The sequence below is a fragment of the Somniosus microcephalus genome, chromosome 10, assembly GCF_052327205.1.
Source record: "Somniosus microcephalus isolate GS21.2 chromosome 10, FLI_Smic_1.0, whole genome shotgun sequence".
NCBI lineage: Eukaryota > Metazoa > Chordata > Chondrichthyes > Squaliformes > Somniosidae > Somniosus > Somniosus microcephalus.
Window position 1 is genome coordinate 152,046,826 of NC_140996.1, and position 17,097 is coordinate 152,063,922.

A 17,097-nucleotide genomic window follows, 5' to 3' on the forward strand; every position below is an offset into this window, starting at 1 on the left:
CAGAACATGGAGGTCTAGTTGTACTTCACTAGTTCTTTGTCTTACAAAATGTCCCTGGCATGCTGGGCCCACGCCCGAGTATTTATACTCCTTGGACGGCGCCACCAGCTGGCCGTCCAGCATTATTTCATGAGTAGTTTCTTGATGATGATGAGATTTATAACATTCTTCTTGCCTAAAAGATTTGGAAGTCCGACGACTTCCTCCTAACGGATTAGGTGGACCACGAATAGCTGCAGTCTTTTAGATTTTTGTTCATGGCTAGAAGGCACGTCTCCCCGGACCATGTCCTGGTCCCTGGGCCGCTTGATCCATACCGGTGGATCGACAGGGCCCGTGTTGCTCTGATCGACCTGAGGGAGGCTGGGGAGATCGTGACTCCGGGTGCGGGTCCCCACAGGCGCAGAACTGGCTTCATCCTGTTTGATAGCCAGGGATTGACCGGCGTCCTGGCCTTGGGTGGCCATCCCACAGGGAGCGCTCGGCTCCCTGAGTGGATCCAGTGGGGCAGCTGGCAGATCTCTCGATGTCTCAGGTAAGGCATCATCTTCGGGGGAGCGCAGAGTGTCGGGATCATCCCCATGGGTCCCTATATCAGTTGGGTCCACGGAACCGGCTGGACAGGGAGCCAGGTCCCGGAGCGAAACGGTGGACTCCCGGCCATCAGGGTACCGCACGTGTGCGTATGTGGGATTGACGTCCGTGAGTTCTACCTCGTCGACGAGAGGATCATTTTTAGACGATCGGACGAATCTTCGGAGCAGCACGGGGCCGGGAGCTGCCAACCATGATGATAGAGACGTCCCATGGGTGGAGTGACGCTGGAAGCTGAAGAATTGCTCGTGAGGTGTGACATTGGTAGACATAGAAAGGAGAGACCTGATGGAATGCAACACGTCAGGGAGCATAGATTCCCACTGCTGGTCTGGTAGATTGCGTGACCTCAGCACAAGACGGACAGCGTTCCAAATGATAGCGTTGTATCACTCAACCTGTACGTTACCAATGGGATGGCATGGTGTCGTTTTACTTGTGGCGATTCCCCGTTGGGAGAGATAACTTTTGAGTTTGCTTGACATGAAGGAGGGACCCCGATCAGAGTGGATGAAATTGGCCGTACCGCAAAGGGAAAAGACTTGATCAAGGCATTTGCTCACTGTGGAAGTAAGCATATTGGGACAGGGGAAAGCAAAGGGAAAGCGCGAATATTCGTCCACCTTAGTCAGTAAGTAGGTGTTTCACGTTGAGGAAGGCAATGGCCCTTTAAAGTCAATGCTGAGTCGCTGCATAGGCTGCATAGCGTGTATGAGCGAGCCATCCGATGGACGGAAGAATTGCGGTTTTAATTCCGCACAAATTCTACAGGAGGAGCATGTTCTTTTCACATCTTCTGTAGAAAATGGGAGATTTTTAGATTGCACAAATGCAACATACGGATAATGCCAGGATGGCATAAGTTAGTATGAAGATCCGCAAGAGTCAAAGTTGACATAGAAGAGCAGAATGCCCGCGTGAGGGTATCCGGGGCCACATTCTCTTTGCCGGGTCGATAATGTATGGTGTATCCAAAGGCAGCCAATTCCATCCTCCAGAGTTGTATGTTGTTATTCTTGATCTTAGTGCGTTTCCGGTTATCCAGCATAAAGGCCACGGAGCGCTGATCGGTTGTAAGTGTGAAATGGCGACGAACGAGAAAATGACTCCATTTACGTACCGCTTCGATGATGGCCGTAGCCTCCTTCTCGACAGGAGGATAATGGAGCTCGCTACCCTGCAAAGTTCTGGACAGAAATGCAAAGGGTCGACCACCTTGATTCAAGGTAGCAGAGATTGCCACATCCAATGCATCGCACTCGACCATAAAAGGAAGATTTTCATCAACGGGGCGAAGCGTGGCTTTTTCCAGTTGTCGCTTGAGGAGGTTGAAAGCTGAAATAGCCATTGCCTCCAATGGAAATGACTTTGCGTGAAGCAGGGGCTGGATCTTGTCGGAGAAGTGGGGTATCCATTTTGCATAATAGGCGAACATGCCGAGTGCCCAACGAAGAGAGCCGAGATTCGTAGGGGGAGGGAGCTCCTGAAGCGGACGAAGTCACTCTGGATCCAGTTTAATGACACCGTTGCCCACCCAGTAGCCAAGGATGTTGACTGATGGCACTGATTACACAGATTTGGACTCATTTAAGGTTAAGTTGTGACGACGGAGAACATCAAAACATTTCTGGAGGTTGGCATTATGCTCTTTCTGGTTATGACCAGCAATGGTGATATTATCCAGATATGGAAAAGTGTCCGTTAAGTTCTCCTGTTTGACTAGGCTATCCATTGCCCGTTGAAAGATGGCCACCCCATTGGTGACCCCAAATGGAAGGCGGTAAAGCCGACCATTGGCTTCAAAGGCCGTATACTTTTTGTCAGTGTCCTTTAATGGTACTTGATGATGCGCTCTTTAAATCAAAAGTTGAAAATACCTTGTAGTTAGCAAGGTTATTGACCATGTCTTCGATGCGTGGTAGTGGTTAGGCATCCAGGTCGGTATACTGGTTAATAGTTTGCGAGTAATCGATGCAAAGATGTTTCTTGTGTTGTTTCAGAGGATTTTTGACAATGACGACTTGAGCCCGCCAGGAAGATGAACATGGCTCAATGATACCGTCAGATAGAAGGCGAGAGATTTCTGCCTCGATAAAGGATTGATCATCTTGGCTGAAATGTCGTGATTTAGTGACTATGGGCTTACATCGGGGGGAAAGATTGGCAAACAAGGAGGGCTCGTCGAGCGAAGCCGCCGAAAGTGCACAAAACGGTACTTTGGAAATAGTAAGCTCCGGCTTTGACCCTCCAAACTCGAAAGTGAGTCTTTTGTGTTGTTTCTGGAAATCCTGTCCCAGGAGCACATCACTGCATAGGTTCTTGAGCACCCCAAGCCGGGTGGAGAAATAAGTGCGGCCATTAAGAATAAGGTCCACAAGAGAAAAGCCAGAAGAATTGGTGGTCAGTGTCGTCCGAGCCATTGCAATTTCCCTGTCCGAGGTGTAAATACGCAGTTTTAACTTACTGACAGCCTGCTCACTAATGAAGCTGTCAGAGCTGCATGAGTTGATTAGTGCACTCAAAATGTGTCCATTTACCGAAACCTTCATGGCTGCATGGAACAGACTTTGGGGAAAAACAGCTGTGATGGGAGGAGGGGCAGTTTTACCCTTGAGAGCTGTAACCTTAGCAGTGGTTCTTGGGGGAGGAGCAATTTTATAGATTGCAGCTGTAACCTTAGTAGTGGCTCTTGGGGGAGGAGCAGTTTTATAGATAGTAGCTCCAAAACTAACAGGAGCTCTCGACCGGTATACCTTAGAAAAGTGACCTTCTTACTAATACCGTGGGCAGCACGGTGGCATAGTGGTTAGCACTGTTGCCTCACAGCGCCAGGGACCCGGGTTCGAATCCGGCCTCGGGTGACTCTCTGTGTGGAGTTTGCACATTCTCCCCGTGTTTGTGTGGGTTTCCTCCGGGTGCTCCGGTTTCCTCCCACAGTCCAAAGATGTGCGGGTTAGGTTGATTGGCTATGATAAATTGACCCTTAGTGTTAGGGGGATTAAATACGTGGGGTTACGGGGATAGGGTGGGATATGTGTTGGTGTAGGGGTTACGGGGATCGGGTGGGATATGTGTCGGTGCAGGCTCGATGGGCCGAAATGGCCTCTATCTGCACTGTGGGGTTTCTGTGATTCTGTGAATAGCGGCTCTTGACTGGCATACCTTAGAAAAGTGACCTTTCTTGCTGCAATGATTGAAGGTTGCGTTATGAGCAGGACAAAATTTCTTATAATGGAACGCACCTCCACAGAAGAAACACTTCCTTCCAGATTGCCAAGATGCCGCTAAGGCGGGGTCATCATCAGTGTAGGTTTCTAGGGTAGGGTTGTCATCAGCCAGGTTGCAGTCGTCATCCCTGAGGGCTTCCGCCCAAGGCCTATCGAAGGAGTCACTAAAAGTGATAGCAGCAGCCCGTGCATGTGGTGAAAGATAGTATCTGCATTCCTTTTTGCTAAGTCCAGAGAACATGCCTGGTCATAGGCAGCCTGTAACTTGAGGGTTTTATTCTCCAACAGACGCTGACGTATGAAGGGAGATGCAATCCCATTAATAAAGGAATCACAAATTAACTCCTCCTGGTACTGCTCAGCTGTAACAGCTTTAAGATTACAATCCTTGCTGAGCCTGCAAAGTTTCTGAAGGAATTTGTCAAGTGATTCCCCGGTTGTTGTCGAGTTGTGGCCAGTAGATGCCAAGCAAGAATTTAATTTGGGGACTTGACATATAACTGCTGTAGTATTAGGATTGCGGCGTCATAGTCTACACAGTCTTCGATGTAATCAAACACATGAGGGGATACATAATTAGCAAGTATCTCTAATTTATCAGGAACATTCTCACCACACACCCTGAGGAAGTTGCTGAAAGTACGATACCAGTGTTTCCATACCTTAGCAGCTGTAAGTGAATTCGGGTCCAGATCGAGACGGGCGGGTCTGAGTAGTTTCTCCATGATGGATCAATTACTTGTCTGAGTTCCCTTCTATGGCTTGAGTTATAGCTGGCTGTTCCCGAAATCAGCCAAAGCATGGAGTCGATATCAAGTTGATTAAATTGACGTAATAAAACTCACTACGCAATTGGTTTGAGCATAAAGCAAGGCTTTAATCAACTTGATTCAGAACATGGAGGTCTAGTTGTACTTCACAAGTTCCTTGTCTTACAAAATGTCCCTGGCAAGCTGGGCCCATGCCCGAGTATTTATACTTCTTGGACGGCGCCACCAGTTGGCCGTCCAGCGTTATTTCATGAGTAGTTTCTTGATGATGATGAGATTTATAACAGTTTTCATTTTTTATGTCCTTGTTCTGTTGCTGGAGCATATAGTACATTTTCTGGGATTCGGTGATCTTTTTCCGTAGCTCCACCATGTGTTCCGGCGGTGGAGGCACTTTGTACCCAAATTTGTTGATGTAGTTTGATAGCTCCTTCTTGATGCCTTCGGACACCTGGATTGAAGTGAACTCTTGTCTGTGTATATCGATCGATTCTTCTTGTCCAATCCTCACCGGTACCTCCAGGGTGAAACAGAACATGGGGCTGGGGATCTCACAGACCTGGTCTGCATACTCAAAAGTTTTCTGGTTAGTGGTTACACAGTACTCTCCTTTGTCGACATAAGGAGCCCGCGTTGGTGTTAAATGAGATCCAATGGCCTCCATAACACAGTTTACCCCTTTATTTGATACATTGGGCAGGATTTTCATTGGACCGCGGAGTCGGGATTGGAGGCGTGTGGGGGGTTAAAATCCCAAAATCATGGGTCCCGACCCCATCCCGCACCCAACCCGCCTCCATGCCAGTTTCAAAGGAGGTAGGTACCCGCCCCGCACTGGGACCCGCCTACCTGAGGCGGGAAGGGATTAGTGCCAATTAACTGCCTGTTAACAGGTAGTTAACAGGCAGCTTTTAGCCTAATCCCTATTTTTAAGGTTGAAGTGTGGGATTCCCGATGGCTCCAAACCACGCCAAGTTAGAGGAGGCGGGCCATCAGGTTGAAGGACTTGGAGGGTTCAAGATGTCGGTGTTCAGGTGAGTGATGTGTGCATGAGTACAAAGGTAACTGTGTTTGGTGTGTCTAAAGTGTTTAAAGAAGTTTAAATTACCTTTTTTTACCTTTTCAGCCTTCCTTCCTTTAGGTCATGGGAGTCCCTCATTTCACCGGCACAGAAAGCAGAATGGCTGCGAAGTGTCAAAAGTGACAGCCTGCAGCTTTCTGTGCAGGGGAGATATCTAACTAAGTCTGTGGAGAAGGACTCAGGTTAGAAGTAAGACTGTCAGTGTTTGACAGCTTCAAACAGCTGTGAAACGCTGATATTTCATCTGTCTAAACCTCTTGACAGATGAAATTTCAGTCTGTGACGTCGCCTGTTGCCAGGTGGCCCTTAATTGGCCTGATGAGCCCGCTGGGCAGGCTCAACAAGGTCAATCAATTTAAAATTGCATGGATTACAACCCCGAAAGTTGTAGTCCCGTCTCCTACCCGACTCCTGAATGAAAATCCAGCCCATTAAATCCACAGGCCACAATTGGGGCAAAACTCATTTTATGAGGGCAAATTGTTATTCCCTGACGGGTGGCACAACCTTCCAACTTGGTTCGCACTAAACTATCTTATATGTTGCTGCATAGGGTAATGTCTCATGGTACGTTATGTATATATTCCCCTTAATGATTCCGATGTTTTGGACTCGATATTCATCTCGATGCTCTGTTCCCGGTACAATCACTGGTAATGCAAGTATCAGTCCCAGCAGACTGCCACCGTTCACTTTACATTCAATTTGTGTGGGGTATACCTGCACCATTCCCCTGAGTTGGCATCCTGGAATAGTCTCTCCTTGACGGGATAATTTAGCCAATTGCTCATTGCTAATCCATAAGGGTACCTCACCTTCCTTTATCTGGGCTAAATTTTTCCCTGGTCTGTTCCACCACCCAATTTCCAAATGTGCTACAGACATCATTACTTGCAGCATTCTCGGAGGCTTTATGGCCCTCCTTAATAATTTTATTCATGGTTTGGGCATGCGCCTTGAGGACAGTAGCCACGTCCTGAAGCCAACCGGTAAGGACCTGATCCTCAGTCAATTGGGAGTCCTGGTTCTGATTCTGCTCCCTTAGAATTTCTTTAATTCTGGAGACCAGGTCTCTAATTTTACTGTCCAGGGTTGCTAAATCAATCGTATTAACTATCGAGGTTCCAGTGTTAAATATGGCCGCCGCATCATTAAGCATATCTCTCCTGTGTCGCCTTTTGTGGTGTTGGCCCGGGGCATGGCCGTTCCCTTTAACCCCTTGTTCCAGCACTTGTCTGGTTAGTTTTTGATACAGCTTCTGGGTTTTATTTGAGCACCACCAGGGATGTAGCTTTCAAAAGCTCTTATAGTAATTTGTCCATGACTACACAAACCACTCTGGGTACAGGTATATTGGCCCAGAAATTCTGGTCGGGGGCTTCCCGCGGGTGCAAGCTCCCAACCTGCACTTACCTACCGCGCCGGCCGTTGCGCTGTGGACCCACGTGGGATTCCGATCCTGGGCCTCTTTCAACTGCCGGCACGCAGTGCTTGCATATCCCAGGGGTGCAGTTAGTTCGATGTGTCCCCTGGGATCACGTGGGCTATGGAGAGCCAATGGTAGCAGGGAATGCTTCATTCATAAGTTTGACAGGAAGAGCTGTCAAACCTATAAATACTATAAGCCCCAAAACATCACTAAATCTTCAAATAAATTTTTTTTAAATCACATTTTTAAAATAACTATAAATTACATGAAATTTTAAACAATAATTTAATTTATTGAAAAAATTAATTACATTTTCTAACAGGGCTAAAAATAAACTTACCTTTCTTTAAAGTATTTAAAAATAATAAACTTGTGGAAAAAATGTTTTAATTTTAATTAATTCACCACTTACCTTGTTAAAAGCAGGCCTTGCACCTGCTTTTTAAAAGTGTAACTCCTGGAGACTTACCCTCCCGGAAAAACCTGGAAAAAAAACATAAGTTCGATGCGCACGCGCTGCCTCTCCTGCGCACGCTTTCCACCTCTCAACCCCTTCTTTCAGGGGGACAGAAGTGCCGGTTTCCCGCGCATGCGCAGTGCATGCACAAAACTGGCACTTCCATTGGGCTTACGGATGAGTACCCCATGCATACTCACCCGTGGAGACCCGAATTTCTGGGCCATTGTGTATCAGTAAAACAGGTTTATTAAGCATTAAACATCCAGTACAAAGAAGTAATACTTAACAAGAAGATAGTCACAGTCTGTTCATTGAACCCCGGCATTCCTTCCGAGTGACTGGGGCGCAGTCTCCTGATGTATCTTGCTGTGTTCTGTTGACCGAAGCTTGCTTCCTTGGGATCTTGCTGTGTTCTGTTGACCAAAGCTCCTATCGATCTCTGGTTACACGGTGTGCACTTTTGATGTTCAAAACCTGTATCTTTATACCCTTTTTCCTCTCATTTTGCCGACGTGGCAGTAATTAACCCTCTGACACCTGGTAAAAAGTCTTGCTTCCCTCGTTAGCCACCTTATGACCTTGTTGATCCTACGAGGTTTTTCTCTATGCATAACAAAGTACCCTTATCTCAGATGTTCACTTTTCACAGAACACTTCCTAGAATGTTCCCTAAACAGTCTACCCATCCTATAGCTGTACTAATGAAGGATGTCTCCAACTCTTATCCCTCTCTCTAGTTTTTATCTCTTTAAGCATAATATTGCTGAATTCCTCTTCTCCATAAACTTAGCACTACATTCCATTACTTCAGTAATTTAAAACAGATGTTTTTAGTCAGGTTGGCATAATATCCCATCCTGCTTTGGTCTCAGCCATTTGCCATTTTATACAGGCTTTTAGGCTTTTAACATATAATTTCACATATTATAGTTACATAAAAATGGTTATAGAATCTTAATAATGTTTACTGAATCCTACAGGTACACCCTATCCTATAGGGAAGGCTTATATCTGTCAAGTCTAGTACCATGGGTACTATCTCATGGTGTACATTATCATACATTACATTTCCGGTCAGGACCAAAACCAACCCATTCTTTGGTCCCGGTGTTTGCTTCAGACATTTTAATGGGTTTGGGTATGTTACCATATTCATAGGGGGCATCGTTGGAGGTGGGGTTAGTCACGGTCTACGTGTAAGTGTTAACACGGCTAGCTCAAAGTGACACCTCGGCCCCCTTGGCGTGACACACATTAGCATAGTCTCTTCTTGTTCCAAAATATTTGCGTGAAAGATTAGTTTGCTACAGATTTCTCCCTTCTGACATCCAAGTGGCTGGGGAAAGACATTAGGTGCCAAGGTTGAAACAGTATTTGGGCTCTCCCACGTTGAGACTTGTAATTTATTATTACCTTTGGCCACCACCTTGCCAGTTGGACATTTAATACATACTGACTCCCCTTTCTCTAGTCCTAATTGTGTTATACTCTCGCCCTTTATAACTTCAGACTGGTGGGGCCATTCCAATTCTTGAGCACAATTTAATCCTTCCTTTATCTTCTCATATGTCCATATTATCCTATATGGCCTCTCATCTGTCCATTCATCCCCTGCTCCCTGAGGGTAAGTCCACGTCATACCCCCTGATTTCCCTCTTATTTCCTATTCCAAGTCTCCCTGCCAGGAGGAGGATTCCTAGTGCTTCCAGGACAATTTTCAGTTGCCGCATTCTTAATCTGCAATAAAATAATTAAGGCTTCGGCTGGTGGCCCTCCTGTTGGCTGAAACAGATTTTGATTCAATTTTAAACGGTTTTACCTGTGACCAGTGTTTCCAACGTCCCCCTCCTCTCATGTCTAAGCCTACACACGTCTCACTAGTCATGAGAACCTGAAATAGACCCTTCCATCGTGGAGCGAATCCAGGTCACACAGCAGTTCCTTTACACATCACCCAAGTCCCAACCTGTGGTACATCCCAGGAACTAGATTCCTCACTTCTTTCTAAGTCAGATGCCTGGGCTTGATCCCTAACCTCTGACCTTACCATCTTCAGCTGCTTACATAAATCTCCAACATATCTTCTAATCCTATCTTTAAGTGGTCCGGTATCAGTATGCCCGGAAATCACATTGCACGACCAGTCATTAATTCATATGGTGTAAGGCCAGTAATTCTATTAGGGGTCACCCGTAATCTCATCAGGATGGGATGGGAGAATGTCAACCCATATTTTCCCTGTCTCCTGTATGGCTTTAACTATTGCTGTTTTGAGGGTTCTATTCATCCTTTCTACCATCCCGGAACTCTGCAGATGGTATGGGATGTGAAACCGTTGTTTAATTCCTAATAGTTGGCATGTATTCTTAAGGACTTTACTGGTGAAATGGGTTCATTGATCCGAATCTATCTGCAGGGGCATTCCCCAACAAGGGATTACCTCCTCAACAAGTATTCTCGTGACAGTAAGCACGGTGCATTCCCGAGTGGGGAAAGCCTCCACCCATCTAGCAAAGTGATCCATTATTACCAGGCAATACAATTTCTCCCTACTTTTGACGAGGGGGCCTGTGAAGTCTATTTTGAGGTTTTTTCCCCATGGGCCTACTGGGCCGTAATTAATTTCCCATTCTAACCTTAATTGGCCATCCAGGGTTATGTTGTGCGCATATAAGGCATCTCTGCTGACACTACACTTCTGTCAGGATGGCCAAGCTTCCCAATTATGGTGGCAGTCTAATACATGGCTTCCAACATAGCTACAGCATTTTACAACAACCATTAACCCTATGCTACCCATATCAGTGGCAATGTTGGGGACTCCCAGGGCCACTCCTCCCCTGGTGGGACAGGATGGTGATGGAGGAATTTGGGACATTGGCTGAAAGGTATGGTTTTAGTGAGTATGACTATGTCAGGCTGTTGCTTGACTAGTCTGTGGGACAGCTCTCCCAATTTTGGCACAAGTCTCCAGATGTTGGTGAGGAGGACTTTGCAGGGTCGATGGTGCTGGGTGTGCCGTCCAGTTTCATTCTTATTATCGTAGTGGTTTGTTACAACTGAGTGGCTGCTAGGCCATTTCAGAGTCAACCATATTGCCGTGGGTTTGAAGCCACATATAGGCCAGACCAGCTAAGGACAGCAGATTTCCTTTCCTAAAGGGCATTAGTGAACCAGATAGGCTTTTACGACAATCCGATAGTTTTATGGTTGGCATTACTAACTTTTTATTCCAGTTTATTTAACGTAAGAAGTCACACAACACCAGGTTATAGTCCAACAGTTTTATTTGAAATCACAAGCTTTCGGAGCGCTGCTCCTTCATCAGGTCCACATTTGTCCACCCCAGTCCAACACCGGCATCTCCACAGCATGGCTACTATTGACACCACAAACTGCCGGCTCAAAGTGGAGAGGATCTCCAAGAAGATCGCGCATATCGACACAGACATCAAGTTTCTACAGAGATGCAAGAAAGCAGACAAGATCCCGAAAGGACTACAGATCACGAACCCACTCAAGTCGACCTACAATACAGACTACGCTGAGAGACTCTGCCGTCGTACCTCTCGCACACTCCTCAACCATCTCGTACACCAGCTCTACAGCAGACGCCGCAACCTTGAAACCAAAATAGAGTCCATGTTCTCAGCCTGTGCTCAGGACACAGCAGACCAGCTACGAGACACTGCCAAACAGACGAGGCAACGGAACTACACTGTCTACATGCACACCAAGAACAGGAAGCTTGAGAAACTCGGCATCACCACCAGCAGCAACGAAGCCTCCCCCGGTACCACGGTTGAAACCACAGGGAAGTCCATCGTCAACTTGTCCGACCACACCCTTCAACCAGATGAAATTGAAGTTCTCAGCCGAGGGCTCAATTTCTGCCCCACCACCAAAATGGACCTCATCGGTCTCGCGGCAGACACAGAGGAATTCATCAGGAGAATGAGGCTCTGGGAATTCTTCCACAAATCCCAAGATGTCAGCAGCGAACCCAATGAGACAACCAATGATCTGGAACAGCAGTCAGAGGGATCCGCAGTGCAGCAACTGAAGAAGAAAGAGTCAAATTGGACCCCTCCGGAGGGTCGCTGCCCTAAGCTTGACATGTATGCTCAAGCTGTCAGGAGATGCATCAATGCTAGATTCATCAGCCGCACTCACAAGACAGCCCAGAATGTCACCTGAGCACAACGCAATGCCATCCATGCTCTCAAGACCAACTGCAACATCGTCATCAAACCAGAAGACAAAGGAGGAGCCACCGTCATACAGAACAGAACGGACTATTGCAAAGAAGCATACCGACAACTGGACAACCAGGAACACTACAGACAGTTACCCGCAGATCCGACCAAAGAACACACCCACCAACTCAACAGACTGATCAAGACCTTCGATCCAGACCTTCAAAGCATCCTACGCACACTCATCCCACGCACTCCCCACGTGGGAGACTTCTACTGCCTCCCAAAGATACACAAAGCCAACACACCCGGACGTCCTATCATATCAGGCAACGGAACCCTGTGTGAGAACCACTCTGGATACGTCGAGGGCATCCTGAAACCCATCATACAGGGAACCCCCAGCTTCTGTCGCGACACTACAGACTTCTTACAGAAACTCAGCACCCACAGATCAGTTGAACCAGGAACACTCATCGCCACGATGGACATCTCGGCACTCTACACCAGTATCCCCCACGATGACGGCATCGCTGCGACAGCCTCAGTACTCAACACCAACAACAGCCAATCTCCAGATGCCATCCTACAACTCATCCGCTTCATCCTTGACCACAATGTCTTCACCTTCGACAACCAGTTCTTTACCCAAACACACGGAACAGCCATGGGGACCAAATTCGCACACCAATACGCCAACATCTTCATGCACAAGTTCGAGCAAGACTTCTTCGCTGCACAGGACCTCCAACCAATGCTATACACCAGATACATCGACGACATTTTCTTCCTATGGACCCACGGAGAAGAATCACTGAAAAGACTACATGATAACATCAACAAGTTCCATCCCACCATCAAACTCACCATGGACTACTCCTCAGAATCAGTTTCATTCTGGGACACACGAATCTCCATCAAAGATGAACAGCTCAGCACTTCACTCTACCGCAAGCCCAGGGACAACCTCAGGATGCTCCACTTCTCCAGCTTCCACCCTAACCACGTTAAAGAAGCCATCCCCTATGGATAAGCCCTGCGAATACACAGGATCTGCTCAGACGAGGAGGAATGCGATGGACACCTACAGACGCTGAAAGACGCCCTCGTAAGAACGGGATATGACGCTCAACTCGTCGATCGACAGTTCTGACGGGCCACATCAAAAAATCGCATAGACCTCCTCAGAAGACAAACACGGGACACAACCAACAGAGTACCCTTCGTCGTCCAGTACTTCCCCGGAGCGGAGAAACTACGCCATGTTCTTCGCAGCCTTCAACATGTCATTGATGATGACGAACACCTTGCTAAGGCCATCCCCACGCCTCCACTACTCACCTTCAAACAGCCGCCTAACCTCAAACAGACCATCGTTCGCAGCAAATTACCCAGCTTTCAGGAGAACAGCGACCACGACAGCACACAACTCTGCCACGGCAACCTCTGCAAAACATGCCAGATCATCAACACAGATACCATCATCACACGTGAGGACACCACCCACCAGGTACATGGTACATACTCATGTGACTCGGCCAATGTTGTCTACCTCATACATTGCAGGAAAGGATGCCCCAGAGCATGGTACATCGGCGAGACTATGCAGACACTGCGACAAAGGATGAATGGATACCGCGCAACAATCGCCAGGCAGGTGTGTTCCTTCCCAGTCGGGGAACATTTCAGCAGTCAAGGACATTCAGCCTCCGATCTTCGGGTAAGCATTCTCCAAGGCGGCCTTCGAGACACACGACTACGCAAAACCGTAGAGCAGAAACTGATAGCCAAGTTCCGCACTCATGAGGACGGCCTCAACCGGGATCTTGGGTTCATGTCACGCTACATGTAACCCCACCTGATGTAGGGTCATCCAGACTCGAGTCGTCGTTGGCTTGTTCTCTCTACACAGATGCGGCCGGACCTGCTGTGATTTCCAGCAAAAAAAATGTTTTTTTGTCTTTCATACAGACCCCAGCATCTGCAACATTTGACCCTTGTGACCCCACCTCATTGTTCTTTGATGTAATGCTTTCCTGACCGACCTGTTTGGACACCATTCACACCTTTGATTGCTGTGATTATCTCTCTGCCGAGGTGTGATAAATGGCAGTTAGAAAGATTACCTGTAATCATCTGGCATTATTCTCTGACTATATAAGCTGTGTCTTTATGCATCTCTCCACTTCATCTGACGAAGGAGCAGCGCTCCAAAAGCTTGTGATTTCAAATAAAACTGTTGGACTACAACCTGGTGTTGTGTGACTTCTTACATTTGTCCACCCCAGTCTAACACCGGCATCTCCACACCAGATTTATTTAATTAACTGGATTTAAATTCCCCAGCTGCCGTGGTGGGATTTGAACTCACATCTCTGGATCATTAGTCCAGGCCTCTGAATAACTAGCCCAGTGACATTGCCACTATCCTACTGTTCTCTGTATGAGGATTTACAAGGATGATACCAGAAATGTGAGGATACACCTATCAGGAAAGGATGAAGAGGCTGCGTCTCTTTTCTCTTGAAAAGAGAAGGCTGAAGAGTGACCTAATAGAGGTCTTTAAAATTATGAAAGGTTTTGATAGAGTAGATACAGTGAGAATGTTTCCACTTGTGGGGAAGAGCAAATTTAGAGGCCATCAATATAAGATAGTCACCAAGAAATCCAATAGGGAATTCAGAAGAAATTTCTTTACTCAGAGAGTGGTGAGAATGTGGAACTCGCTAACACAGGGAGTGGTTGAAGCAAAAAGTATAGATGCATTTAAGAGGAGGCTAGATAAGCATATGAGGGAAAAGGGAATAGAGGGTTATGCTGATAGATTTAGATGAGGAAAGACAGGAAGAGGCTCAAGTGGAGCATAAATGCTGGCATGGATTGGTTGGGCTGAATGACCTGTTTCTGTGCCGTATATCCTATAGAATCCTATGTAATCCTATCTTCTTTGTAGACAGTGGGAAGGAATCGCTGTGTATGACAATGCCAGAAGTATTGCACTAAGGACATGGCTGTCCAGCACCGACGACGCTGCAAAGTCCTCCTCACCAACCTGGGTCACTGGAACTGAATATCAGGCACTGCGTATAATGGGCAGCCGATCCGATACTGCCTGTTTTTCGCCACCAGCCGAGACCAATTTCTGGGCTATAGAATCATAGAATGGTTAAAGCACAGAAGGAGGCCATTTAGCCCGTCGAGTCTGTGCTGGCTCTCTGCAGGAGCGCTTCAGCTAATCCCACTCGCCCGCCCTTTTCCCCATAGCCCTGCAAATTTTTTCTTTCAGGTACTTATCCAACTCCCTTTTGAAAGCCGTGATTAAATCTGCCTATACCAGCCTTTCAGGCAGTGAATTCCAGATCATAACCACTCACTGCGTAAAAAAGTTTTATCTCATGTCGCCTTTGGTTCTTCTGTCAATACCTTAAATCTGTGTCCTCTGATTCTCAACCCTTCCGCCAATGGGAACAGTTTCCCTCTATCTACTCTGTCTAGACCCCTCATGATTTTGAATACCTCTATCAAATCTCCTCTCAATCTTCTCTGCTCTAAGGAGAACAACCCAGCTTCTCCAGTCTATCCACGTATCTGAAGTCTCTCATCACAGGAACCATTCTTGTAAATCTTTTCTGCACCCTCTCTAAGATCTTCACATCCTTCCTAAAGTGCAGTGCCCAGAATTGGACACAATACTCCAGTTGAGGCCGAACCAGTGTTTTACAAAGGTTCATCATAACTTGCTTTTGCACTCTATGCCTCTATTTATAAAGCCCAGGATCCCGTATGCTTTTTTAACCGCTTTCTCAACCTGACCTGCCACCTTCAATTATTTGTGCATATATACCCCCAGGTCTCTCTGTTCCTGCGCCCACTTTAGAATTGTACCCTTTCGTTTATATTGCTTCTCCTTGTTCTTCCTACCAAAATGTATAATTTTGCAACCTTCTGCATTAAATTTCATCTGCCACATGTCCGCCCATCGCACCAGCCTGTCTATGTCCTCTTGAAGTTTATCACTATCCTCCTCACTGTTCACTATACTTCTAAGTTTTGTGTCATCTGCAAATTTTGAAATTGTGCCCTGTACACCCAAGTCCAAGTCATTAATATAAATCAAGAAAAGCAGTGATCCTAGTAAAGACCACTGGGGAACACCACTGTATACCTTCCTGTAGTCCGAAAAACAACCATTCCCCACTACTCTCTGTTTCCTGTCACTTAGCCAATTTTGTATCCATGCTGCCAGTGTTTCTTTTATTCCATGGACTTCAACTTTGCTGGCAAGCCTATTATATGGCACTTTATCAAACGCCTTTTAGAAGTCCATGTACACCACATCAACTGCATTGCCCTCATCAGCCCTCTTTGCAACCTCATCAAAAAACTCAATCAACTTAGTTAAACATGATTTGCCTTTGACAAATCCATGCTGGTTTTCCTTAATTGATCCACACTTGTCCAAGTTACTGTTAAATTTGTCCGGTTTTATTGTTTCTAAAAGCTTTCCCACTACCGAGATTAACCTAACTTGTCTGTAGTTGCTGGGTTTATCCTTACACCCTTTTTTGAACAAGGGTGTAACATTTGCAATTCTCCAGTCCTCTGGCACCACCCCTTAATCTAAAGAGGATTGGAAGATTGTGGCCAATTGCGACCCTTACCTCCCTCAGTATCCTAGGATGCATCCCATCCATTCCTGGTGACTTATCTACTTTAAGAACAGCCAGTCTTTCTAGTACCTCCTCTTTATCAATTTTTAGGGCATCCAGTATCTCAACTACCTCCTCTTTCACTATGACTTTGGCAGCATCTTCTCCCTTGGTAAAGACAAATGCAAAGTACTCATTTAGTACCTTAGCCATGCTCTCTGCCTCCATGTATAACACAGAAACACAGAAACACAGAAACCCCACAGTGCAGATAGAGGCCATTTCGGCCCATCGAGCCTGCACCGACACATATCCCACCCGATCCCCGTAACCCCTACACCAACACATATCCCACCCTATCCCCGTAACCCCACGTATTTAATCCCCCTAACACTAAGGGTCAATTTATCATAGCCAATCATCCTAACCCGGACATCTTTGGACTGTGGGAGGAAACCGGAGCACCCGGAGGAAACCCACGCAAACACGGGGAGAATGTGCAAACTCCACACAGACAGTCACTCAAGGCCGGATTCGAACCCGGGTCCCTGGCGCTGTGAGTCTTCCACCTCTCTGTAATTTTCCTGCATATTTGCTCCTCTATATCCTTCAAGCTAGTTGGTGGCCTATAGCATACACCTGGTAGTGTAATGGCACCGCTATTGTTTCTTAAGTCTAACCAAATAGATTC